Source organism: Bactrocera neohumeralis, chromosome 6 (genome assembly GCF_024586455.1).
Source record: "Bactrocera neohumeralis isolate Rockhampton chromosome 6, APGP_CSIRO_Bneo_wtdbg2-racon-allhic-juicebox.fasta_v2, whole genome shotgun sequence".
In the NCBI taxonomy this organism is placed as follows: Eukaryota; Metazoa; Arthropoda; class Insecta; order Diptera; family Tephritidae; genus Bactrocera; species Bactrocera neohumeralis.
In genome coordinates, this window is record NC_065923.1 from 65,329,996 (window position 1) to 65,357,795 (window position 27,800).

Below are 27,800 nucleotides of genomic sequence, written 5' to 3' on the forward strand. Positions count from 1 at the left end.
TTGCTGCAGAGATTCAGGTGCGCATCTTCGTTACAAGAAGATTGTTGTTAGGACCTCGTAGCGTACGCCCGTCTAAAACATTGGAGACGTGTCTTTCGTCTGTCACAACATGATCGATCTGGTTGATGGCTTTTCGATCCGGAGACAGCCAGGTAGTTTGATGAATTTTGTTATTCTCATCATCCTTGTCTTCCGGCGCGGCGTGGGCGAAAATCAACGATATGTTGAAGAACTTCGCTGTGAAACGTTGTGGCTTGACGTTCATTTACTGCGGTAAATGCTAGAACTCAACGACGGAGTCTCTCTTCCACCACGAATTCTACATAAAATTTGCGCTCCTTTACATGGTCACTGCTGTAAATGCTACAAGGGTATACTCGTCTCAGTCTTTGTCCCCTCCATCGCCAATCAAATATTGGAGCAAAGGTTCAGTGTAGTAGTCTTTGTAAATTAAAGGCAGTGGTTCTTAAGGAAGGTTAAGGAACATCATTATAATATTTTATCAGATGTGTAACCTTAGAATAACCCTGTGTGCTAATGTTCTTCAAACATAATAATTAGGCACTCACATAATTCTTACTATGACCACAAAAACTATAACCTTGCTAAGGTACTTACATACATTTACCCACACAAACCAAAATGGTTACGTATACGCCACATAGTACGACTACACAATATGAAATTAATTGTCCCCTGCCAAAATGACCTAATTTTGGGCAAATGATGACAACAGCAGAACACAAAAAAGTTGAAGTGAAACCATGTCAACCACAACACCACTAACACGCGCAATTAGAAAAACGTCCCCCACCAAGCTATTTGGCGTGTGCACAAGTGGCAGCGTCCGATTCAGTGGCAAAGTTGCTCAATCGCTCGCCACTAATTCATGCTGTCAGTCAGACGCCGCAAATGCGAGGCGATAAACCAACAAAATATATAAATAAATTTAAATGCGCAGACTTCTGCATATACATACATATGTAAGTGCCTTAGCGAGATAAGCAAAAAAGCTTAAAATAAAAACTCATTCGTCTCAGAGCAAAATCAAAGCTAATGTGTGTCAAAGCGAAGAATGCACTTCGCTTTCTTTATGTTACACTCATGTAATTTGTTTTGTTTTGCGTATAATTATTCAAGGAAATAAGCATAATTGTTTATGTGTGAAAATTAACTTTGTCGTTTAAACGCTCATTTATTTTATTAATGTGGAAATTATTATTATTTCTTCATGAATTCTCTTTTCTGAGCCGTTGTATGCATTGATTACTTGCTTTGACACACTTTTGTTGTGCAGTGATAAACATTTGGCCCGTTCGCATTCATTGCCTTAAAAGTGACAAGCGAGGTTTATGAGTTAATTTATTTTATTTTTATTTCAACACCGAAATTGAAAAAATAATTGCATTGAAATATATTAAAATTTATGCGAGTAAGCCATTAAAAATGTCGTTTACTTTCCAATTCAATTATTTTTTTTATGCCTTCTGCATACGCGAAGTAGTTCTCAGTTTTTGAGATATTAATCTAAAGTTTTGCACACATTTTTTCCTTTTTGGAACAGCATATAACTGTCATATAAACTGAGCGATCCAACTCACGTCCTTGTATGGAAAATTTTTATTTGACAATCTACACGAAATTTGGCATCGATTATTATCTAAGGCGTCGCAACAATCTTCGATCATTTTGTTCAGATAACGCATACAGCCGTACAACTTGATCGCTCAAAATCAATACAAATATCTTGTATACCCTTTTATGTTATAGAAATGCACCTGTGAAGGGTATTATAGCTGCGGCGAAACCGAAGTTAACGTTTTTTGTTTTTTTTGTTGTTTTGTTGGTAATGGATGATTTCGTAAGCTTTTTCTATTCATTACTCAAGTCAACAATCGTACATTTTTATGTTTTATGGCTTCACACATTATATACTATATTTAATATTGTGCTTTTTTAATTGACACTTAGATTTGAATAAGCCACTGTGAATCCCCCAAATAATCTAGATATGTCTTTAAATGATTTTTAAAGAAAATGTAAACCTTAAATATACAAATCTTTAGAGATGTGGAGAAAATATTAATACATAAAGGGTGATCCATTTCGAGCTTCCCTACTTTTTTCGAATTTAATGGAGAATGTTTATTAGCATTCGAAAGAACACCCTTTGGCATTTATTTTTTGAAGGCTATCTTTTTCAAATGTTGGACGCGCCTACGTTTCAGATGATTCATCCGTTGAGTCTAATTTTTGAAGACTCGTTCGAGCATTTTGAATGAGTGAGAGAACTCAATAAATCCATTGATTGATGCGATGTCTGGCGCCGACTTTTTAAAACTAAATATCGCCGAGATCACGAGCTTCAGTTTCAGGCAGCAAATAGTATATAACCATAAAAAAGTTTTCAAAGAGCCTAAGAACAAAGAGCATAAGGACTTGTACAAGTGACGTCCTGGTCACATAGAAGATATTCAGATGTTATAAATAAAAAAATAAAAGTATTCCTTAGTAAGGGATATAAAAGCTTATGGACCTTAATCGATTTTGTAAAGTCTTTTAATCTCTAATAACACACGAAAGTATTGAATTGAATTATCTGCTGAGATTGCTTCCGAAGTCAGTTTCTGCTCAGGTGCCTTACCGCACTCTCCAATCAACGTGCGGTTCAATACATAGATGATGATCGATGTGACCTTCTGTATTAATATTTATTAAGTCGCAGTGTGAGTTTTACATTTACTAGTTCACCCTAAGCTACCCTGTGTTAAATTATCGCTCCGCCAGAATCAACTAACTACTGTATTTGTATGTATTATAACTGTATTTGTCCTCTTGTTTATCACATAAATAATTTCGCAAGCCAAAAAAGTCAATGAAATTTTAATCCACATACGTAATTGAGTCACCGTTTTGTTATGCAACATTTAAAAGCAATCAAGTATGTATTTATAAATCCACAACCCAGATAAAGTTCATTAACATTATTTCCATTTGCTCTTATTAATCAAGCGCTTATTTCTTTCATTTTGTTACCGCAGGTTATTCGCACGCAGCTCCTTTTGGCTTCGGCGTTTATCAACACTTTTGTTTTTATGGATTTTTTTTTTTTGTTTCATTGCTAACAATTTATGACTATTAAAAAACGTATTTTTTTTATTTTCGACATTGTCGCTAATCATGAATTGAGTATAGTTGTATTATAAATATTTTGTGGTTTTATGACCGTCAGCCAGTGTCTGAAGTCGCATTTGTTGTCGTTTTTTATTAAATTGCGCAGCTTTAGGCACGCGCTCAAAGCTTACGCATTCGTGAGGTATTCCCAAATTAGATGCTTACGATGAATCACCAGCAAAAGAAAACGAACTTATTTGCATTTCGGTTAGCGATTGTGTTTTTTTTTTCAATAATTTAAATAAATGAGTTACTTTTGCTCGTTTTCTTTTGACAGCGACCGGTTGTTTAGTAACCTTTTTTATTTTAGCAAATTGTTGTATTTACTTTCGATTTCAGTTGTTAATCGGTTTTGTTATTGTAGCCCCGCTTCTAGAGGCAGACATTGGTGAAGAGCTTTTGGTATTTCTGTTTGAAACATTTCTTGATTTTGCTCATCTTCGCTCTTTTGTGTATTTATGTTTGTAAGTGGCTTTTGCAGCCCGCATCTTCGAAACTTGTTCAAAATATTCTTATTCTTGCTATAAAAGAATCCTGTTAGAAGAAGCTTGTAAACATAGTCGCTCACTAAATAAAATAAACCGTTCGAAACTAGTTGTATAACTATCAGATAAATGCTAAAAGCTATACTTAAAAATATCGAAGAGGGTCATAATCATCATTTTTGATTCGTTGCATACGGTCCAAAGAAAAATAATGATTATGTGATATTTTATCATTACGGGAAACTTTCGAGGTATATTGTGACGGTCCCAATGATACCCTTAATTAAAGAAGAATTATTTTCTAGACATTTTTTGACGTTAGTAATCAGCGTTCATCGTTAATTTTGTCCCATATTTTATACATTGTGTTATGAGTGCTTAGAGAAAGTATGAAAACTAAATCTGTCAAATGATGTCCTCTTTTTTCATCGAATTTTCATTATGATAATGCTAGTGATTCCAATGCTACTTATCAAGTAGACAATAAGCAATTATCCAGTGAAAGAAAGGGTGGGGAAAGCCTGCAATGCTTTATATGTTTCCATCTCGCTTGCAATGGTGGTACACAGCTATTGTTAGACTAATTCTGCTCTATGGTGCAGTAATATGGTGGGCAGGCGTACAGAAATCCACCTTCCGGAAGCCAATGGAAAGGGTTCAGGGTACGTAGACAGCCATGTAGCAATCAAAGGAGTAAACTCGTATCGCATATCAGCAAGAAGTGTCTTGGGAAGCGGGACAGCAGTGGAAAGTGCTGCAAGAAGTAAGCAACTGCACTTCTTTTAGGTGCCAGGTTACAAAAGTATCGAGGCCAATTAACCATAGACGAGATTGCCAAGAGTGGTGTAAGGCTAACATCAGAAAACATGAACAACATTGGTAAGCCCATGCGTTGTCTATACGACGATCTTGACAGAAGCATGGTAAAGAAAATCAAAAGCCGATGAAATGAGTTACCTGGGTGCGAAATTGCAAAATTCATGTGCCAAACGGTAGATCAGAATCGCAAAATTCCAATTGGCAGTCGATAAAATAGACTGTAAGAACATTATGGGAATACTACCTGGTCACTGTCTGGTGGCGACACACACCTGCAGGATGGGACGGACAGATCGAGAAGACTGCAGGAAATGTCTAGAGGACCAGGGAAACAATGGAGCATCTTAGTACACTTGTCCCACATTGGCAATACTACTTTGTAAGCATCTGGGGTTGGGAGTTGGGATTTAGGAGGAGGTATCGATAGTAAGGCCGCAGAGTCTGTTAAAATTCGCGTAGAGCGCAGGCATACTAAACGATGACTACTCCTCTTGGACTTAGCACTATTGCTCTGAACTCTATCTGGTATCGCAAATGTCCATACTGGTCTATGAGTGGCTTGTTGGCTTACCAGATTAACCTAACCTAGTGCAAGTAATGATAGTTAAACAGCTTTCATTCTTATTCTACCAAATGTTCACAAAACCAATAATTGCCAATCATCACTGTGGAAATGAAGCTGAAACTCACTTCCACTGATCTCGTTTACAGTACTAATATTGAATGAGTCATCATCACTGCAGCCCAAGCGGTGAACGTTAGCCGACGAATGCCAAACTAAAATTCACTGAGCTCCATTAAAAATGGGAAGCAAGCAGACATAAAACAGAATACGGAATAGTAAACAACAATAAATGCAAAAGATGCGATTTTTTCTTTACCTTGACCGCACCACATTTATTTCTCCTTAATATTGACTTTGGATACAGCATTGGAGCCGCTTTTTTGCTAAACAAATTTCGGTCGCTTCCAAGCACTTCAAATATTGCTATGAGCACCTAGGTATTATAAATATTTATTTTTTTTATTTATCCAGTGATTCTTTGTAACATAGCTGCTTGCTGCGTCAGCATGGAGTCACGTGTTGTTTGGCGCTGTGGCGGACGACACCGGCACAGGTTTGAGATTCGTCAAGTGCGCGCCGAAAAGTGCTGAAATCGCATTAGCGGCAGCGGACATGCGCCAATATGTAACAGCGAGCTCTAAGTGCTAACGAAAGCCTAACTTATTATTTGAAACCGTACCGTATAATCTGCAGGCATACAGCGCACAGCCCGGCTACCGCGTCGCTCTTTTCTTCGACGCCACTATGCTGAGAATTACTGGTAAATAATCATCAAATCTTGCTGATGTGTTTAATTTTCAGCGCACGACGCGCTGTACGAGAGACGGTATGGGATGGCTAGGTGCTTGGCGCACATCGCCATACAATAAGCTTCGAATATGATTGTCGTTTTTTGCGCAGTAGCAACAGCGCAGTATGAGTCATCCGACTATTGGACGGGCGTAGCCAAGCCGGCAGGTAAGTATAGCAGTAAAAAGTGAAGAAACCAATACCTCAGGCGCGCTTCACTTGCATGCGCCGTCAGGCTGGCAGACAGGCCAAGCCATGTTGGCGACAGCGCCGAAGGCGGCAAGACCCCAATCAAAGAAGATCGACGCCGTTCCGTTGGACATAGTTTTGCCCGGCGGGCAGTTAGACATGAAGATACTGATCACTTCACTTTCATGTAGACATATACATACATACATATGTATGTGCTTATTGGGTGTGTGTGCGCATTACTAAATTCGCAAATATGTGCGAAATTGGTCGTTTTCTTCTTCCGCCCAAATAGGTCTTAATATACGTATGTACATATGTAGTGTGTCTTCACTTCTGTATGCATGACCAACGATCGATCGATTAAGCTCTACAATTGGGTTGGCCACAAGAACGGAAAGACTTGCAAAAAGAAATAGTAAAAACCAAACAATGAAGAAAATCCACATGACGGTTTTTTTTACTGCTGGAGGCGGGCATAGTCTCGAACTTCTCACACATCAAATGTGTAACCCAGTAAGATCTTTAAACTAACTTTTCTTATAAAATCTGGAAGGTTTTTGATTCAAGCGATCGTCATTGAGCATCTGAAGTAAGATGGAGCTGGGTTTTAGTTTAATAATGCATATTAAGATTGACGCAACCGACTATACTTGAATTTGACATTCACAAATGGAAGAATGAAACAGCCCGACTAAATTGATGTAATTTTTAGCCAGTGCGATAGATTCTAGCTTTGGTTTGATAAACTCTGATAGTCATTACAGCTTCACACAGACTCTTTACGGAACAACTTTGGTCTGATGACACTTAAATATTATGTCAGATGTCCTTATATTATATGTCCGATTTATCTTGTTGTTTCCAAGACAACCGATTGATGAGGTTAGAATTTTCATTCTGCATTCGTACCCAACTAAATGTTAATTGGGTTACATTTTCAATTTGTATTTTAATAGCAGGTAACTTTGTTTGACCACCACTAGCTTAGTTCCATTGGTGCCAATAAATGACTCTATGAGTCATCATTGCAATGCAGTGATCGTGCCCTCTATACGTATTGCTATTGCCGCTGATGTGATTATGAAAATTTATTATTATTTCTGGTAGATTTTTTTCTCTTTTGTTGATTTGCATATGAATGTTAACTCACTTGTGTCAGATTTATGCCGAAGAACCAAAACTGAGAGAGCTTAGGTGGCAAGGAATATTTATTTGCTGCCATGATATCTATCGATACTTACGCTTCCACTTGGAGCGTGCAAAAAGTTTAGCCAATTTGAGATTAAAGAATTATAAAGCAAAACTTCAAGTAGTCAAAATTTAGAGAAACTAATTTACTAGAGCCGGAGTGTTTTCATCCATTCGGACGACATGGCCTAGCCATCGTAATCGTTGTCTTTTAATTCGCTGAACTATGTCAATGTCGTCGTATACCTCGTACAGCTCATCGTTTCATTTACCGCGGTATTCGCCATTGTCAATGCGCAAATGACCATAAGTCTTCTGAAGATGAAAACTCGTAACGCTATATAGTAGGATGTGGATGATGAGTGATATGAAGACTTCTCAATTTGCCAGTTCGAAGTAGCACCTGTTGAAAAGAGTTATTCTGCGTTGGATTTCTAAGCTGTCGTCGTTGTCGGTGTTAATGTTGTTTCCAAGATGGACGAAATTATTTACGACTTTAAAGTTATGCCTGTCAACAGTGACGTGTGAGCTAAGTCGCGATTGCGACGACTGTTTGTTTGATGACAGGAGATATTTCGTCTAGCCTTTCCTCATTTACTACCAAACTCATGTGCTTCGCATCCGTATTCAGTCTGGAAAAAGCAGAACTAACGACGCGGGTGTTGAGGTCAATATATCAATATCGTCGACGCACGCCAGCAGCTGTACACTCTTATAGAAGATTGTACCTTTTCTATTCAGCCATGCGGCTCGAACTATTTTTTTCAAGAGTAGATTGAAGAAGTCGCACAAAAATGAGTCAACTTCCCGATTCTGACGGAGCTTTTGGTATTGCTCAACGTCAGTTTGCATAGCCATATTAGTTTTGCGGGGATACTAAATTCAGTTTTACTACAATTAAGCTCCATTTGTTTTACATAGCATAAGCTGCTACGTTTTCTTTATTATCAAACAGCTTGTATAAAAAAGTGTTATTTTCTTTATTCTAAAAGCTTTTAAATTATAAAATCGAAGTCTGCTTAATTTAATTCAATTAAGCTAGATTACTTAATTAACACCATCATAATTGATTGCTATCTCTAGATATATATATATATACGTACATGTAATATACTATATAAACTTAAATAAAGAGAAGAAAAGAAAGAACAATCGTAAATCGCCTTCAGCCTAACTATTTGAATGATACAGGTGTCCAGAGTACAATACTAAAACTGGCAATTACGACACAGATTAATAGCTGACTAAAAGCCAATCTGAAGTGTTGATATGACAATGAAAAATTTGTCTAAGAAGGAGAACGAAGCGACAGATTTTAATAGCATATAATAGCTTTTTTCTTTGTTAGAGAATACTACTCATAAGTTGGCGGAAGAGGCAGCTGCATACAGTAGTAAAATTAATGCCTAAAGCTAATATCCTATACAAAATTTGTCTACACTGCAGATGGGTGGTTCAAACAGTAGCTGTGGGCTGTGGTTGTGAATATAGCTTTTCATACTCTAGGTTTTTATGCATGCACACCTTGTAGGAAAAACTTTATGTAACCAGAGTTGGTTTTACTCTAAAATCAAACATTTTTGTACTCTTTTTTAGAATCTATTTACATGTTTTATATATGTATAATCACACTAATTGAGTTAATCAAGCGTTTAATTGAGTCAAAACAATAAAATAAAATACAATAAAAGTAACAACAAAAACAGCTGTTATAGCGTTCCATATTTGCTTGTCCTATTAATTATTGATTTCGCTGTTCACATTTGATAAAGTTTCCTTTGATTAAATATTTCCAATAGACCTTTTAAGTGGTACAGTTAGTATTCTACATTTGGCAAAAGTTCTCAGGTTTGCTTACAAATACGACTTAAGAATCCGCAGGAATTAAGGTAGTATCTTTCTCCTCTTGATAGATCGAGATTAAGGGGCTATACCAGTGTGACGCATGAAAAATTAGGCGATTTTCGTAAATTTTTTTAAAAGAAAGTACTAGATTGAATGTTTTGACGTTCTAAGGACGTAAAAAAGTATATTTTTAGCTATATGAAAAAAATTTTTTTTACAAAAATATTGAAAAATAACGGAGTTATGTGCTGTCTGCGGAAGTGCCGAAAAAGAGTGCTTCAACTGCTGTCATGATTCCGGTCGAATGAGTAGCTGAATCAAAAAAATTCAAAATGTTTATTAAACTAAAATATATTTTCTATACAATGAGCTACGATCTTTGAAAAATATCAAAAATTAACAAAATGGCGTAATTTTGAAAAAAAAAATCGTTTTTTTACGCAAAAAATGGTGCTTTTTTTAATGCCAAATTGACAATTTTCGACCAATCAAAAAGATCGTAGTCTTTTGTATAGCAAATGTATTCAACTATATCCAGTTTTAATTTGAAGTCGATCGGTCAATTTCTCGTTGAGTTATAATGTCAGCAATTTTGAAAAATGTCGTTTCGAGAAAAACGCGTTTAAATTTTCATTTATATATGTTTGCACCTCTGAGCGGTCGCTATTTAGAACGCTGCCATTCAAAAACTATTGAAGATACGACCTCGCCGATTTCACAGGATATTTTTGAATACATAAACTATCGAAAAAGCAAAAAATTTTTTTTGAAAGTGTCACACTGGTATAGCCCCTTAAACGCACAATTCCACTTAAATTAAACACGAAATTTGATGTTGAGTCCCTCTACTATTTGCGATGATAGCATTGTTGCTTTAACTTTTTTGATGCTATCGTCATCAACAGAGGTGGTTGGTCGACTCACATGGGGCAAGTTTTCGGACTCTTCACGACCTTCACTGAGTGATATGTGCTTCCAAAATAGTTTTGTTCATGATAAATGGTTTAATTTATTCCAAGGTAACAATCGCCAAACAAATTGGAAAAAGATTGTACCAATCTAGTAAAATTTTGCTATTGATTCGGTTTGTGCGCGCAGTTCAAATGGACCAGTCCGAGTGCAATTTTAACAGCTGGTATATAAATGGTGATCTATACCGATTATCCGCATATACTTTAAACTTTACATATACCCACAGGAAACGATGTGATATCACACAATCTTTGTGATCAATCGATCGTCGTCGCTGAGATCACAAGCTTCAATTTCAGGCATCAAATAGTCATTGCGCGATATCACTCGCCATTGATAGTTACGTTCTCACCGGCATCATTTTTGATGAAATATGAACCGATGATTCCACCGGCCCACAAATCATACCAAACCGTTTTTTTTTCTGGATGAAATAGCAGCATCTCTTCAGGATGCTCTTCGCCCCAAATGCGGCAATTTTGCTTGTTTACATGCCCATTGAGCCAGACGTCGAATTTTTTTGACTTCGATTGTCTTCATTTTTACAACAAAATGCGACAAGTCGTTCCGAGTTCCTGCGACCGGCGTGCTGAACGTGGTCTATTCGGCCGAATACTATCCAATAATGAATGTTCGGTCTCAAGATAGGTGATAATTTTGCGAATAGTACGTTCATTACGGCGATTATATTGACCATAAGTTGAGCGAAGGGCGCAGAACACATTCTTTGCAGAACGTGAATTTTCGTAATAAAGTGGGACGGTTTGTAAACGTTGTTCAGGCGTAAGTCTTCCCCACATGATGAAATGTCAAACAATACTGAACAAAAGCAACTTGGCAGCTTGACACAACTCGCGCGTGATCTATCAAAAAAAAAAAATTGAAAAAATAATACTCTTCTGGAAAAACTGGTTTTAGTTATAATAAAGAGTTTGATAAATTACTTAATTAAAGTGCGGTCTGAAAAAATGCATTTTGTATAGTTGAAAGTTTAAGAAGCGATCGAAAGAGCTACACTTCTTTAAGCTGTAGGCTTTATCATTAATTAATTATCGCAAATTATAATATGGACCTCTCGTCATATTGCAGACATGGTTAAGTTAAGCATGGTTATGAAGAAATCATGCTTTTAGAAGTATTAAGTTTAGTCCGCCAAATAGTTATTGCATTTCCTACAGGGTATGTGAACCTCAAATATGCATATTTCATACAAATCACAGACTCTTTTTAGACATATCAACTTACCATTGTATATATTTGACTTAACTTTTACACATAACAAATAATCAGACAAATGTACATATGTGTAATCTCGACAAGAAAGAAATGAGTAACAACAACAACCACCAGCAGATAGCGGTCAAAGGAATTGCAGCAATGCATGCAACACATTTGGGCGTTTACTGCCTGAGCCGTTTTATCTGCATAAATCGGCTTATTGCAGCAGCGACAGCAGCACTGGTAACGATGGCTATAGTAGCCTACCACTTGCCACAGATGCCACAAAGTCACAGCGGAGTGTTGCCAAGTATTTTTGCTGGTTAACTATTGTTGTTCAAGTTGGCTTGTGGCGGTAATACGGTAGCCACTTGTTGCATTCATTACGCTCTGTTATCTGTGCTGTGCTTGCGGCAGATTGCCCAGTTGGCTTGTTGCAAGTGTGCTGCTTTCGACTTGTTTTGAAAAATCTTTTATTTTTTTTTTTCGTTTTAAAAATCTTTCCTTTATATTACTTTACTTTTTAACTTTTTTTCGTAGCTTTTTATTGCTTTTGTTGTTGCACTTTTTTAATTTGATGCTGCTACTGTTGCTGCCAAGAGCTACTGTTGATGCCACACGCCTATTGTTGTTGCTGCACGCTGAAATCGTTATCAACACTCGCAGTGGCAACAAAATCTTTTAGGCATATCTTGTTGTTGTTAATTTTCTACATGTTAACTGATGATGACGTTGCCGTTTTTTGTAATTTTCGTTTTTTCGTTGTATTTTTTAGCTTTTTTCGCTCAGCACTGTACGTACTCTTGTTAATGCGGGTTTTATGACTGCTACAGCTTCTTACACGCACACACAAACACACACATACATACATATTTAGTGTTTTACTGCGCTTAGCAATTACAAAAGATCGCTTGATCTTCTTATGGCCCAAAGTGTAAATTAAATTTTGTTACCACTTGTGGCACTCAGCCTACCAGTACCCATGCATAGCGTAGCTGCAACATGCAGTTGGGCCGCTACACAGTTGAATTTTTGTTTTTGTTACTTCACCGTTTGTTGTCGGTTCATAAATTGTTCTTGTTGGCTGCTGCGTTTGCTGTTGTTGCTGTGTTTGTTGCACGATAAGTATTTTGTTGTTGTAGCAGTAAAATTGCAAGTTGTAAAAGCGCCTAACGGTAGTGTGTAATGCCAGCAAATGCTGCTTACATACGTTTCTTGTATTATGTTTGGTACTTGGTGGTGCCTTGATTGAGTTGACGCTGCTGGGTTGTAGAACACTGAGAGAAATGCACTAGAAGACGAAAATTCGTGTTTAACTAAAAATTAGCACCTGAAGCACGATACACCATGTGTTACATAGGTTAATATGAATCAAAGAGCTTAAAGCTCAACTTTCGTCCACGCAAACTATTTCCAAGTCAGAAATCTAAAAGCTTTCTTGCCGTATATACTTTGAATGAGAGCAAAATTTGCTTGATTCCACTATATTTGCCGCTAGACTTAATTTCGAAGAACGTGTCAATTTCAGTTCTTGGTTCACAAATCTTAAATTTTTGCAAAAAAAGCTTTTGGTTCAGTTAGATGTAGAGTCCAACAATGCTTAAAAAACTAGCCTAACTTAGAATGTATGGAAATGCTTGACGAAAACCAGGCATTGCTGATGTATTCAACATCCATTTATACGATCTCTAGTTAATCCCTTTTATTAGCTTTAGGTAAAACTATGATCTATAATATCTAATATCCATATCACTAAAAAGGAGTTGGTTCCAAATGATTCGTTGATTGGGTGGATGACAGTGACAAAAAAGTGCCACAAACTGACAGATAGGCCAGCTTGCTGCAATGAATATGATCTCAACAAATCTATCTCCACAAAGATACTTCAATACATGGCTGAAACATAATGAGGAGAAATACAATGGTTACGATCATCCGGATCAAGGTTTTAGGCCTTTGAGCCAAGTTTCTTTCAGACCGTATATACATAGCGCCTGTCCAAACAAAAGTTCCATTAACGTAGCACCCAGACAAAGCTTCATTGCATTAGGATAGGTAACAACTTAACTTTCTGTGAGAAACTCGATAAAAATCATCTGGATATCCAATCATAGGAATAGACAGACGCGTTGCTGCTCGAGTCTATTCAGCTCTTTGAGCGGTTGCTTAAATTAATGGCCTCTAAAAAGAATATTAGCAAAACAGAGCATAACACAACATATTTTGGAGTAGAGTTGATCTTGGGCAGGCTAAAAAAGGCGGACTATTACATTTAGGCAAGAGTGAATTAAATGATATTGCTGGGGTCATCACAGGCCGCCTACCTTTAAGATGCAACCTTCAGAAACTTGGTCAAGTAGAGTCGGCAAAATGGAGAGCATGCGTGGATGATATTGAGAACCAGAAATATATTCATAGAGGTAATAGCCCAACGGAATGATTGGTTTCTTCCCGCCAGCTTTGAAGTCTCCCTCAACCTCCTAAGTTGGAGTCTAGTTACACGCGTTTAACCCCGTCATGGGCGTACACCGTACAAATATTCTGAAGGCCCAGCCCTCTGGCGATTGAGGCGCGTTAACTTCCACGGCTCCCAATCTTCTAGTTTAAGAAACATTGAACAACTAAGGTAGGATGGTCAATTGAAATCTGTGACCTTTGTTCTGTGCCTCATTTATCAGCACCCCATCGAAATCAGAAATCAGAAATAATTTCGTTAGATTATTATAAGAATCTTGCGAGAGTAACTCGAAGTTTGTGAGCTCGCTAACAGACAACAATGGCTTTGGTTACCCTGCAAACGGAATTGTATGCATTTTCAATCTTATTTTCCCTTTTAAACGACTCTTAAACACATTTAAATTCATTTAGTTTTCTGCGTACTTCTTACAGTAATCAGTCTAAAGTACAACATATCACACACACATTAGCCACGCTACCTTAATCAACTCACTTTTAAGAGAGGGCAGGCGCGACGAATCTGAGCTGGAAAACCGATTTTCTTCAAAAAATTTGTACGGTGTACGCCCATGACGGGGTTAAAAGCGTGTAACTAGACTCCAACTCAGGAGGTTGAGGGAGACTTCGAAGCTGGCGGGAAGAAAACAATCATTCCGTTGGGCTTAAAACCAATGCCAGCAAGTCAGCATAGTATTTTGATAGATTAACGTGCCCTCGAGCAAAAAGTTGTATTATAGAAACTTAACAACAGCAACAACAATAACAACAACTCCGATACGGAGTTACGACAAACTTTTAACGACAAAAAAGTATTTTACAAAATGAGTAAGTGCAGAGCAAATGGGAAAAGAACATGGGGCGGCAGCGAAAACGCTTGTAATGCAGGCGACAGCTGGCACGAGCCATAAAATCAGCTCGACTTACACACAACAACACAACACGGTATACATATATATGAAAAAATGAAATATTTTACAAGCAAGCGCAGCTTAAGACAGACACTGACCAAGTGGGCAATGAAAACAGCGGCAAAGCTTAGGCATACCTACTACATCAATATGTGGTGTGGTGTGTGTGTTGGAGCATGTGCTTGCAGGGCGTTGGGCTGACAACCAGCCGGGCGTGCTGAGCTGCTGCGTCATTGACGACGGTCCATTGCTGATTGTTGGCGCGCAGCTTGACTTGTGCAGCTGCAACACAGATCGAGAACATACAAATATACTCATGAGTCTATGCGCGCGTGGAAAATTGTGCATTTGGCTTAGGGCTCAGGTGAAGGGCTCACAACTCGAGCTGAGCACATGCCACTAAAGGGGACGCCTACTGCGGGGCACATAGTGTACTTAAGTCGGGTGTGCACGTTTTTCGACCAAGTAAGGCCCACATGAGGGCCAAGCCTTGGTAATGACGTCGGCACACGGCATGCGGGCGTTAACTTGTGTTTTTGTAGCGGCGGGATGTGCAACGGCACGCACTGCCTACTACGCTAAAGTGTAATTGAAGTGTGTGGATGGTGCCAGCTTTCTTCAGTTTTTATTTCTCGCTATCCCAGCTATGCGCTGAGTGTAGCAATGCATTTAGCTGACAAAGAGACAAGCCAAAGCTGCTTAACTGTGTAAGGCCAGTACTTTGGGTATTTAAAATTATTTACTGAAAATTGCATTGCGCATGCGCGTTGACGGTTGCGGATTTATTTGATTGTCGTTGGTGGAATTTCAGTAGCGTAAGTTGAAATTCTCGTAATTAACTTAATTAGTTTTGTATAAGCAGAAAAGTCGGGAATTTGAAATGGAAGGAAAAACCCTGATCTTAATTTTTTTTATAGATTACATTAGATTCTTTATAGATTACATTAGATTTTACTATTACTATATTTACGTCAAAGCCTCAAAAAAAACCTTAAAGATCAATGGAAATACGCTCTCTGTGGCACTGCAACCGTTTTTTTTTTGTTTTGAAGACCGAAATATAGACTTTTCGCGTTTCGATAGAGTTGAATCATAGGTAACGGTCGGTAGTACCATGTGTTGCTTAAGTGGGCATTCAGATACATCCATGTCCTGCAGGGACTTATTGCTTGAAGAAAATATGCCGGCTATGTCGGGGTTCACACCGCATAGGCAGAAATTGAATTTGCAAAAATGTACAGAGGAATGCTACTCTAATTTCTCAAATCAGTTCGATTATTTATTAGGGTTTCTTGTTAGAACACAGCAATGATACACTAGCGGGTTAAAGCTGGAAGTAGAACTGACGTAGTGGATGATTTCAGTTCATTTTACAGCAGAAGAACCAAAATTTACATATATATCACTAGTGTCATTAGATAATATAACTAATATTCTTAAAAATGTTTTGCATATAGACTACTAAGACAACTCGAGTCTTGGCTTAGTCTACTCTGCAAAAAATTTTTGCTTTATAATTCATTCTACACATCTAATTTATATTTATTTATTTCATTTTTCCTTTAACAACTGAACAACTTATTTACTTACTTACATATATATATTATACTTAACCCACTAATGGCAACATTTGACCGTCGTGCCAACTATGTTGACCATAACAAGCGACTGGGCTGCCACCCGATCACACAAACCACTCACTGCCTGACTCAAAGCTTTATAACTTTTGGACTGTTCCTTGCAATATGTTTCTGTTGTTGGGCGCTGCAGCAGCCGCGCACGTGCCAAGAGACATGTAGAGCCATTAGTGGACCACAGCCGCGTAATAAAGTCACAAGCTGATGTATGTGAGTATGAGCAGACTGGATTCCATACAGCCTGAGCCTCAACTTGGATATCCACTCTATAGAACACACACACAAACTTATTTGTAATTCTACTCATGCTACAAATAATAAACCGTAATACGAGCGCTCGTAATGGCCATAATCATAAACATAATAATCGTTGAACCAAAAAGCCGCGAGCGCTTTCAACTCAGACTTATTACAATTTACAATGATCGACTGCAGCAACAAGTATTCTACACAGCTAGGTAGATAGAACAATAATAACTGCCGTGGTATCTAATAAACTAATAAAAAGAAATATGAAAATAATGCGGTATAAAAGCAATAATTGCAACAACCTCGACAACTTCATCAAATTACAGCAATGACAGGCGTTACAGCCGCTCCGACGGCCGGTCAGCTTGCAGAATATATTGATAAAACAGCTGTTGACAGGGTGTGGATGATTAGGCAAGCGGTCAGTTTTTTTGGGGCGGTGACTAAGTGAACCCTAAAAAATTGAGTTAAGCAGCTGTAGGAACAATTACTGCCATTTGCAGAAATATTTATAGGGGAGCAAGGGTGTATGTCTTTAAATGTAGTTATTTTGTAATATGTATATGTAATTTAAATAACATCCTACCCTAAAATTGATTTCAAAGTATTATTCGGTGTTTCCAAAATCGAAATATTCTGGTAGTTTCCGCAGCAATAAGTAATTCTGTGGAATTACTGTCCTTATGAGCTTACTCAAAAGCATACATTTAATAAAATAAAATAGTTTATTTATTATTAAATTTTTTGTTAGCAAAAAATGTGGGATAGAAGTCAAAAAGAGTTTGTGGCCTTGAATGAGCTTTCAACTGAATTTTTCTAGCATTTCACACTCGGAGGACTACTTATCGATCCAAACGAGGTAAAAAACTATTCAGACGGGTATGGATACCTAAAAGCAGAATGACGCAGTTGAAGGGGTTCAGAAACAGCAGAAGCAGCAATCTGTATAATATGCCTCTTGATATCCAACATCGAACATTTACACAGAGATGTCGGAATGCTAAGTGTTAAGAAACACAACAAATTTATTCTTCTCTCCAATAAGAGGGTCTTACAGAAATTAGTCTTGCAGTCATATCCTTGGATAGCAGTAGCCCCCTATGAACACCCAAAAACTATTATATACCTTAACAGACAATTGATTTCAACTGAAATGTTGCCTGAAATGTTGGAGTCACATCACCACCCATAACAGAAAAATAGCCCGAGTTACTTCCCGAATCTAAAATACCCTTGCCCGAATGTATTCTGGATACTGTAGCATGATAAATTCCTACTTTTCCTGAACCGACTTCAATGTATCACACTTATGTTTTGCATGACTTCTGCTATCTCCTTACATGATCTATGATCATTAAAACAATTTTTCCGATGGTCTGAGCTCATTGAAACACTACATTTTCTGGGCCTCCCATTGTCGATTTCAATGACAGTAAACTCGCGTCTTACCACCGAAACAGGTTCTAAATAACTGCTAGAATACCGGAAATAAAAAGTAAATTTTTCTAAAAAGCGAACATAATTAATATATTTGATAACGAGTTTCAAATCTTTAAGATATTACATCTATAGGTTGTAAGTTCAACGGTACGTGAGAACCCTTGCTGATAAAATAAATATATCTGGTAGAGGGGCAATATTTGCTCCATGGAACCAATGCAAAGAGATTTTCGCTGAAGAGAACTGATCTAAATATTTTTTGCAAGGAAGAAATCGACTTCATAGCTGTAAGAGTCGGTAAATTGAGCGTATTTTGTTAGCTTAGATCTGTAGTAATATGGGTTGAGTTCGTGGCTGTCACTTCAAAATGTCGGGTTCGACGTATGCCTTTGTTCATACCTGTACAGTATACAATAAGTAGGAAGTTTAAGTATAGATACAGAAGTACAGTCTGATAAGCGCATAACCGAGAACCGCCTTCGGTGTCGTCGGTACACATTGCCTTTATATTCCAACACAACTGATTCCAACAATGGCGCCCTCAAATTGGCAACTGCTACTTTCACATAAAAAAATATTTAACTAGTTAGTGAGAGGTTCGCTATCATCTAGCGTGTAGCGTAAGTATTGTGTTCAATGGAAAGGATTCCTGAGATTGTTGATTTGATCGCCTTTCGAAATAATGTAGTTTTAAAATAGTTCTTCTCATCAGAGCCTCCTGAGCTTACAAACTTTTTTAGGCGTAGCTCAATATTACTATTTTCTCCTTGTGGTTAAGAATGTAGTACTGTTAACAAACTGGTATTTAATAAATATAAGTAGCAGAACCTAAGCTATATCACCAAATACTATTTATGGATTAAGATATTTTTAGTTGAAACTTATTAAAATAAAATCAATACAATAATGTTTAAAGATCAAATATTTATTGCTTGCTGAGAATCTGTGGATTTGTAGCTGAGCTTGAATACATATATCTAATATTTCCTAATTTTAATGGTGATGAAACTAAGTTTTTTTGTTTTATATAGCGGAGACATTTAGGATTTCACTGAAACCAAAAATAATACTGTAAGCCATCTCATCTATTGCCTATTATTCTTTTATGTAGCTCCAATAGTTTTTATATGTTTTTCGAGCCTCAAATCTTATTATCTGCTAATCCTCAAATTACTCTCTATCAAAATTAAAAATTATTTTCTTTGTAGATGAAGATAAGCATCCTTGTTATTTTTATATCCCATATTTTTCCATTGAATACTGTTATTATCATCATTAAAGTCAAACTTGCCGCTATGCTATTTCGAGTAAATGCTGGTGTTAATTGGTGCAGCAAAGCACATATATACGTACAAGAGATATATATTTACGCATGTACACTTAAGACCATGTCTATAACCACAGTTGAGTAGCGAATCATCAATTCCTGTTCCTTCAAGTTCAAAATCAAGTTTATCACGTAGAACAGCGCAAGCGAAACGCAGTTTGTCTATTTTCAGCAGAAACAAAATATAATCAGTTAGTATATTTGCGCAGAAAATATCGACTATCATCGATATGCGCATGAATTAAGCCCACTTGTATGGCTATTTCGCACTATTTTCGCTGCGAATAAATGAAGGGTTACTGTACATCAGACGCATGTAGCCGCATGTGGCAGGCGTATGTGCGGCGCTGTTGAGACCCACTCCAGTTTGACTAGTTTTTGAACGTTGAGCAACTTTTTCAGAACACTTCCTACAAGTTGTCTCGGATTAAGCAGATACTTATGTTGCAAATTCACGTATGCAGACATATATGTGTAAGTATATACATATTTATACTTAGTATACAATATATACATATATTCAGCTTTGTATGTGTATATATTCTTTTTCTCTGCCTTCTGCTAACTAAAGTCTTCTGTGCAACCACATTTTCTTTAACCCTCCTGCCATTAAATTGTCGCCTCAAATTAGAGCGTAGCTCGCGCATGCGCCAACACTTAACATTTTATGCTTCAATTGTATGCCGCAAGTAGCATGTTTAACGCATACAAGCGTCGCGTCGCATAAAAGAGGCTTGCATTACTGCCCACTTAATAAATACAATTGTTGCAGGTAATCAACCGCAGGTATTAGTGGTTTCATTGTAGGCTCTGGCAGAGGCAACTGAATGGCTGAGTAAGAAAAAACAATCACAATTGCAGCAGGTGTTTAAGAATAGGCCACTAATGGCGACAGTTGTCGTCACTATGGCAAAAGGTGCTTTTCGTTGGGTGAAAATAAGCTCATAAGCTAGAGCTAGATTTAGTACTGCTTTGAAGTGAAGTGCTTTGAAGTTTGTGATTACCACTGAGCTGATATTGGACATTAAAGCAACATACTGTAACTGAAAATGTGTGATGAAAAAGTTGATCGAAAGCTACGTCTAGACTTCTAGACTCCTTTAGATTATACAAAATACATAAAATTCCGATAATTAATGAAAAAGCGTTTGACAAATCTTTAAAATGTTGTCAGAAAATAATAACTTGAAATTGTCAGTGGATTTGAAAACCCACTCCATATCTGGATTCATGTATTTGCCAGATATTATGGGCTTTTGGCTCAGATTTTAATTTTTTATTGCTTTTAAATGATATCTTTCTGAAGCTTTCATCTCAAAAACTATTCAAAAACAGTTTGTTGTTATCGATAAGGTTATATTCTAAGTCAGAGTGGACTCAAAATTTAACTTCATAACTCGTCTTTAAATCTTATCTTTTGAAAATTTCCTTAGTGAAAGCTTCCAATTCATTCAAGAGCGAGTCGCTGATATCTAATAAATATTGTTCTAAATCAAAGGGGATACAAAAACCCATATTATGTTATGTATGGATGCATTTATTTTGACGGATGTTGTGTTTTAATATTTATCGTTTTCAAATAATATCCTATGAAAGCTTATATTGACGAAAGCTCAATAATTATTCTAAAGAGCTTTGCTTATATTAAAAGAAAGTGAGTTTAGAAACGTACTTTATGTATGAAGAGATGTTTTTAACAGGTATTTTTTGTGTTTAGTTCGAATTTACTTGTTTCTAGGTCATAAGCTTTGAAAGCTTTCCTGGATAAAAAACTCAACAATTTTTCATAAGCGGCTCGGAGATATTAAAAAGGAATTATTCTATGTAAGTCAAAAGTGCTGGTACTCTTCGTAAGTGTTTGTAGAAGCACTGGTGCTAGTTGAGAGACAACTTTGTTCGTAACTTGTTGTTGTTAAAACATTTGTTCTCAGATAAAGTAAATTTTGTTTAATTATATGACGAATTTCTTTCTCATGCAACAGTTAATTCCAACGCTCTGAATCTGCCAATTAATTCATATGACTCGAAAGGGATAAGAAACATGGGATTCAGGGTTTCATGATAACTGCAGTCATTACTTCCCGTACTGGAATCTAGAGTCTTAAAGCTCTAAGCATCACTAAATATTCTTCTTGAAACTATGAGGAAAATGGTTTCAAGGCGATTTGTATTTATTGAGGTGTTAATTCGCGGAGATCTTTAAGGCTGGACATATGTATAATGTAGCAACCCTGTTTGTTGGGTACCTCGCCCGAGACACTAGTGTTTGTACTCAATGACGATTAGTAAATTCTAATGAAGTATGAACGCTAACAACTCAAGCAAACGGATCCGTACTCTTTTATGAATCTCGGGTTAGATTGGCAATGTGAATGTGGAAACGAAACTAATGTGTTGATGATCTATTATTCGTGTCTCAACAGATTAGTAGATAATAGCAATTACGCCGATATTGTGGGTATAATACAAGGGGCAATTGATATGCCACTTCCAAGAGGCAAATCCGTGAACTTCTTGATTAATAGCTAGTTGGCCCAGGCAAAAGATTTTATTTTTTGCTGGAAGTAACTAATTATGGTGGTACATTGTAGGTTCTTGATTTATCACTAAATAAACTCATTCTGTAGTATTGAAGGTATCAAAATATTGAAGTGATATCCTGTGAATGTCCCAGATTCATAGGACTTAGAACAGAATATTTTTCAGGGCATTGAAAAGTGGTATCTGAAATTAATTGGAATGTTAAAATAAAAAGTTCTTAAAAGTTAAAAAAATTCTTGAATAGTTAGTGTAACACCTTGTGTTCAGGTACTCATCGACCTCCTTTTTGACTAACCAAATTCTTCTTCTTCTTTATTGGGATAGACACCGCTTACGCCATTATAGCCGAGTTAACAACAGCGCGCCAGTCGATTCTTCTTTTCGCTACGTGGCGCCAATTGGATATTCCAAGCGAAGCCAGGTGCTTCTCCACTTGGTCCTTCCAATGGAGTGGAGGTCTTCCTCTTCATCTGCTTCCCCCGGCGGGTACTGTGTCGAATACTTTCAGAGCTGTAGTGTTTTCGTCCATTCGGACAACATGACGTAGCCAGCGTAGCCGCTGTCTTTTAATTCGCTGAACTATGTCAATGTCGTCGTATAACTCATACAGCTCCAGCTCTAAATTGGTTTCTCTAAAAAATACTTTCAGACCTCTTCTTGACTTTTACAGCCATAAATATCCTTGATAAGGAAGAGGAGGTTGGAAAAATAAGGCAAAAAAAGGATGAAGAGAGAGTAATAAAAATTTTAGTAATTCTCAGTATTTATTTGATGGTATTAAAAAATTAATACAAATAAAAGGTGAAATGTGCAATAAATTTAATAATTCCTATCTCAAGTTTTACAAACATCAAGCTAACCCACCTGTCTGTATTCTTGCTTAAGCGCAAGTGAATTTATTAACAACGTAATTTAAATCCTACTAATTTTATGACTACTCATTACGAATTCAATCAGTCAGCGTATCTTTAACTACTTCCAATTGGGTATTAGATAACATCTCAGGCGCTTAACTTGGCTACACAACAAAACGCCACAAAACGGTAGCCAAAAATTGGAAAAACATAATGAAAATATAAAAATTAATAATAATGCGTCTCAAAAAGAGGAAAAAATAAAAATTACAAATACAAAAGCCATAAAAACAAAACCGGCGTACGCAACGCAGGTGGATTACAGCGTTGTCACACAAAACACTGCACCGTAAAGCAGCATTAACTCTGCTTATCTACGCGGTAGAAGAAAAAAGTCCAATGAAAATACTGAAAATTTATATTTAGGAAACCTTTAACACCAATTGACATTTATATAAATTACCATGCAAGCGATTTTGGCGCGACGCTAAGCCAAGCCAAGCTGGTTGCAACTGAAACGAAAGACTTAAGAAACGAACGCGCGCAAAGCGTAGCGGAACGGGTAGAGCCTAACGGATAAGTTATAAACCCACTTGAACTGCCATGCAGTGGTTGCATATATAAATTTCAAATTTTAAAACCGAAATTAAAAACAAAAACAACAACGCATGCGCGTACAACAACTACACGTTGCAAGTGGCATATAAAAAGTGCAACCAAATTGAAAGAAATGGGCACATTTCACGCAACTAATGAAGGCAATTTCTAATGGCAGCAAAAGAGAGGTGAAAAACAAACAACAAAAGCAACAACTGCATTAAAATTAAAAACAACAAGTGAAAATCAAAGTACGATAATGAAAAATCAGCCATAACATGCAATAAACAACAACAACAATGACAGCATCGCCAACAAAGTAACAAGTGTGCTGGCTAAAAGTTATATGCATGTGGTGGCAGCGAGTGTGGCGTATCACTTGGCTGGCAGTAAATTTATGCATATGCACGTGTAAGTGTGTGTATGTGACAGTTAGTAGTGGTAGTTGTGGTTGTAGTAGTAGGGCAAGTCAGGAAAGAACCTTATGAAAACTGGTTTTAACTGCAATCAGCGTCAGCTCAAAGTCTGTACGTGTGTTGTTGAAGTTGCATACACAAGTTACATATATAGTATGTGCATATACGTATGTGTGTGTATGTTTATGTGCATAGTTTCTTCTTGGTGAATTTTATAATTTTATTTTTGTTTTTGGTTGCCTCTTTATGCCTTTGTTGCATGCAGAGCCTAACGCACAGATGGTTGCATGCGCAGACCGTCTGTCAGTCGTACGTACGCGCATAAACGCCAAGCGGGTGCACAAGCATATGAATCTGGGCAAAGATGCCTGCTTGGTTGGTTCATTGGCTGCTATATAATAGCTGGATAGACCATAGCACAGTGTTAAAAAAAAATTAAAAATAATACTAACTTTTTAATTTTAGGCGATTTTCTAGTAAAGAGACACGACTTTCGATCGCTCTTTGGCAATTGACCAAAAGAAACTTATATTTGTACTGTTCATGTGTTTACTGAGTAACCCAAGCATACTCCGATGGAAGCCAAGGCTGTTGAACCGCTGTCACCAGTGTGGTCGGAAGATTAGGGAGAGCAAACCAAAATGCAGATCGACTCTATCCTCGTCAGTTGATGAATTCATCTTCAGCCTGGAGGGCTTATTCGAAGAGGATCGGGTCGGTAATTACGATGTTGTGAAACTCAAATTGCTTGAGAAGAGCTTGGTAGATGCAGAGCTTTTGCCAATCTATTGCTTTATTTAAAGGTGATCGAAACCGACGACTTTATTTAAAGAGGATCGACCAAAAGTCATGACTAAGAAGCAACGGTTTCTTTTTATTAATGACAAAGATGCAAAAACTCCCAGCGGCAAGTAATACACGTAGAACCAGAGCTTGTTTGTTGACCAGAAAGCTTAATGTTTTTCTTCTACCCAATTTCTGCAACTAGTATGTCGTTACGGCCGTGCCGAAGAACTCTGGCTTGTCTTGGTATATGCCGCATGATGACGAGGTGGATGAGGCGAAGTTACCTCCGGATTTACGAAGAGAGCCCTGGCGGAGGCTAAACGAAGAAGAGCCGATGTAGGTTTTTTTGGCTCCTCTGCAGTCTTTGTCAGATCGTCGTTTTGCATCCTTGATTGTCCAATGATAATTTGAAACACTGGAACCAATTTTTAAGGAAAGCTTTCTATTCTGCATTTCAAGTCAATTAGTATTTCATTGCAAGACATTGACCTTGATGATGCCTTTTTTGTCAAATATATAATTCTTTGGCGGCTCTTTTACTCTTTCTATTGACTCTGTTTTGTTGTAAATTCTTTTCGAATACGCGCTCCAAAATGAGGCCTAAATCATCACAAGGTACAGCACTTCACAGTCTATACCTTATATAAGACGACGTTCAACTTCAATAAGCTTGCAGGTACTGGTTCGTTTTGTCTTTTCTGCAAGATGTCTTTGTTTTTCTTTTTGACATATCTTTGCTATTTACTATATGGGTTTCCACTACAAGCCTTTTACCTCGTATTTTCTGTAACTTTCTAACACGATTTCGTGGAGACTAAATTTGAGTCTTGATTGCATTTTGGACCCTCATAGATTTCCTGATTTTAACCACACTGCAGCGCTTACATTTTAATTATTATATTATTTTTCAACACAACTTTATTGAAGAAGAAGGATTCTAGTCTAACTAAATTTTAAGCGATCTCAAATATGTTAGCATATCAAAAAACAGGTTATCAGGTGATCCAGCCTTACTTATATGTCACGAGAGTTGCGCTTCAAATTTTGATAAAAACTTTTGGCTAATAAGCGTTTCTATACATGCCTTTGTCGAATTATATTATCAAGTTTTTCTTCATATCCAATAGTTATTTGTCCCACTGTGCAATAGTTTAATTTTTACTATTTTTTGTATACTCATTTCTATCCTGCCCACAGTTGAACACAATCAAGCAGATAATTTGAAACTGAAATTTATTACCAAATGCTTGAAACATGCAAGCATACACACACGCATGCGCATGGAAGAGGATAAAGGCAACCTTATAATTTTACAACCACAAATACATCTAAATATGTTTGTGCGTATGTATGTATATGCCTGCATGCAAAGTAAGATTTCAACACACACGTGTGCAACGCCCGACCAGCAACGCGCTGAGACGCAAAACGCAGCCGCCGCCGCCGCACGACAGTTGAAAGCGCTGCTGCAGCGGTGACAAAGAATCAACGACGACGCTGGCGACGCAGAACGACGACATACAGTAGTCTTAGATGAAATGGATCTTAACTATAGATCGCGCGCAGGGACGCAGTCATATAAATGTTAATGCCAGCATGCTGTTCATATGCATGTGTGTGTGTGAAGGCATAACAATGTAGCTGACAGCCAGCGTTGTTAGTTGCGTTTGTGATTGCTATTCTTGTTGTTGTTGTTGCTGCTGATATATACACTTGCTGCACACCTGCATTTTCGTCATTGCCCGCAATCAAGTAAGCACAACAACAAAAACAACGAACTACAAATCTTGCACAGGCGTGTGTGTGCCGGGCAAGATAGGCGAACAGACAGCCAACCAGCCAGCTAAGGTACACTAGCCAGCCAAACAACCAGCCCGCGAAGACAAGTTACGACAAGACAGACAACCAGTCAGTCCAGCCCGGTCCAGACTGTGTCTTCAACTTGTACGCTCCGCTACGAAAATGAACACTTGGGTTTTGATTTTTTTAACGTTTTTGTATTTTATTTTTGTTGTTTTTCGTTTTTCTTACCTTTCAGCTTGTTCTTTACTTTCCGTATAGTTTATAGTGGAAGTATATTCTTTTTTGCTTTGCTTTATTTTTGTTGTTGGTGTTAAAATTATAGCTTCAACGGTGTGGCATAGTAATCAGTGGGCATACACATAAATATATAATATGCAGAAAACAAGAGAAAACTTCGGTTGCACCGACGCAATGATACCCTACACAAATAAGAATGTTTTCATGCAATTATTGGATTATGAGCGCTCAGTTTGGTGAGCCAATCTGAAAAAAAAATATAATAAACTTTTGCTTTGGGCAATAATTCGTACATATGTATATATCTTATCCAGTTACCATACATGGACTTGATTGACCGATCAGTTTGGTCCAATATCGGCGGTTCCGTTAAATCAGTGGTTTCTTGAAAAGAAAAGTAGACGTGCAAAATTTCAGATCGACATCTCAAAAACTGGGGGCTAGTTCGTCCCAACTAAATAAAGACGAAGAGACACACAGATATGACAAACCGAGTCAACTCTTCATGACGATAAATTACATATGTATGTATATATTTTTATGGTTTGCGACGTTTTCTTCTGGAGTATTACAAACATGGTGGCTAACTTAATACACCCTGTACAGGGTATACAGATGGAAAAAAATTAAAAAAATAAACTCTATATGTTTAACTACCTCGGAGCATAAAACATAAAGACACACATATACATAGATAAAACCAAGAAAAAAAACACATACACTTTTGTATGTATGTATGTTCCTCTGTGCAAGTATATTTTTGTGTAGTATTAATATGTATGTGTGCGCTTGTTTGCTCGTCCGTCCGTAGCACGTAAGACGGGTAGCACTTCCCCATAAGAGACACATGATTAGTTTTGTTACCCATTTTTTCGGTGCTGTTGCAACTTGTTGTTGTTGTTGTTGCTGCTGCACAGCAAACATATAAACATTAGCACCAACATTGTTATTGCCTGTTTGCTGTTGTTGCTGCACTTACTTTTGTCAAACACATTAGCTCCAACATTGTTTGTTGTTTTTGTTGTTGTTGCAAGGTACAGCGAGGAGGTGGCGGCCCAGTTCGTCATACAATTTTTCAGTTCTTTTACTGATTAGTTCTGCTGTTGTTGCTGCCTTTGGTTATTGTTGTTGTTGTTGGCGAGCAGTGATTTCCTTTAATTTTTTTTACTACTTCTCCGCAGATTGTTGCCTTAGTTAGGCGAGTTTAGTGCCGCCACCACAATCAACACCACAATTACCCTCAGGTAGTCACCGCAAACAGTTGCCGTTAGTTTTTTTTAATTTTTCATTTTCAAATGCAG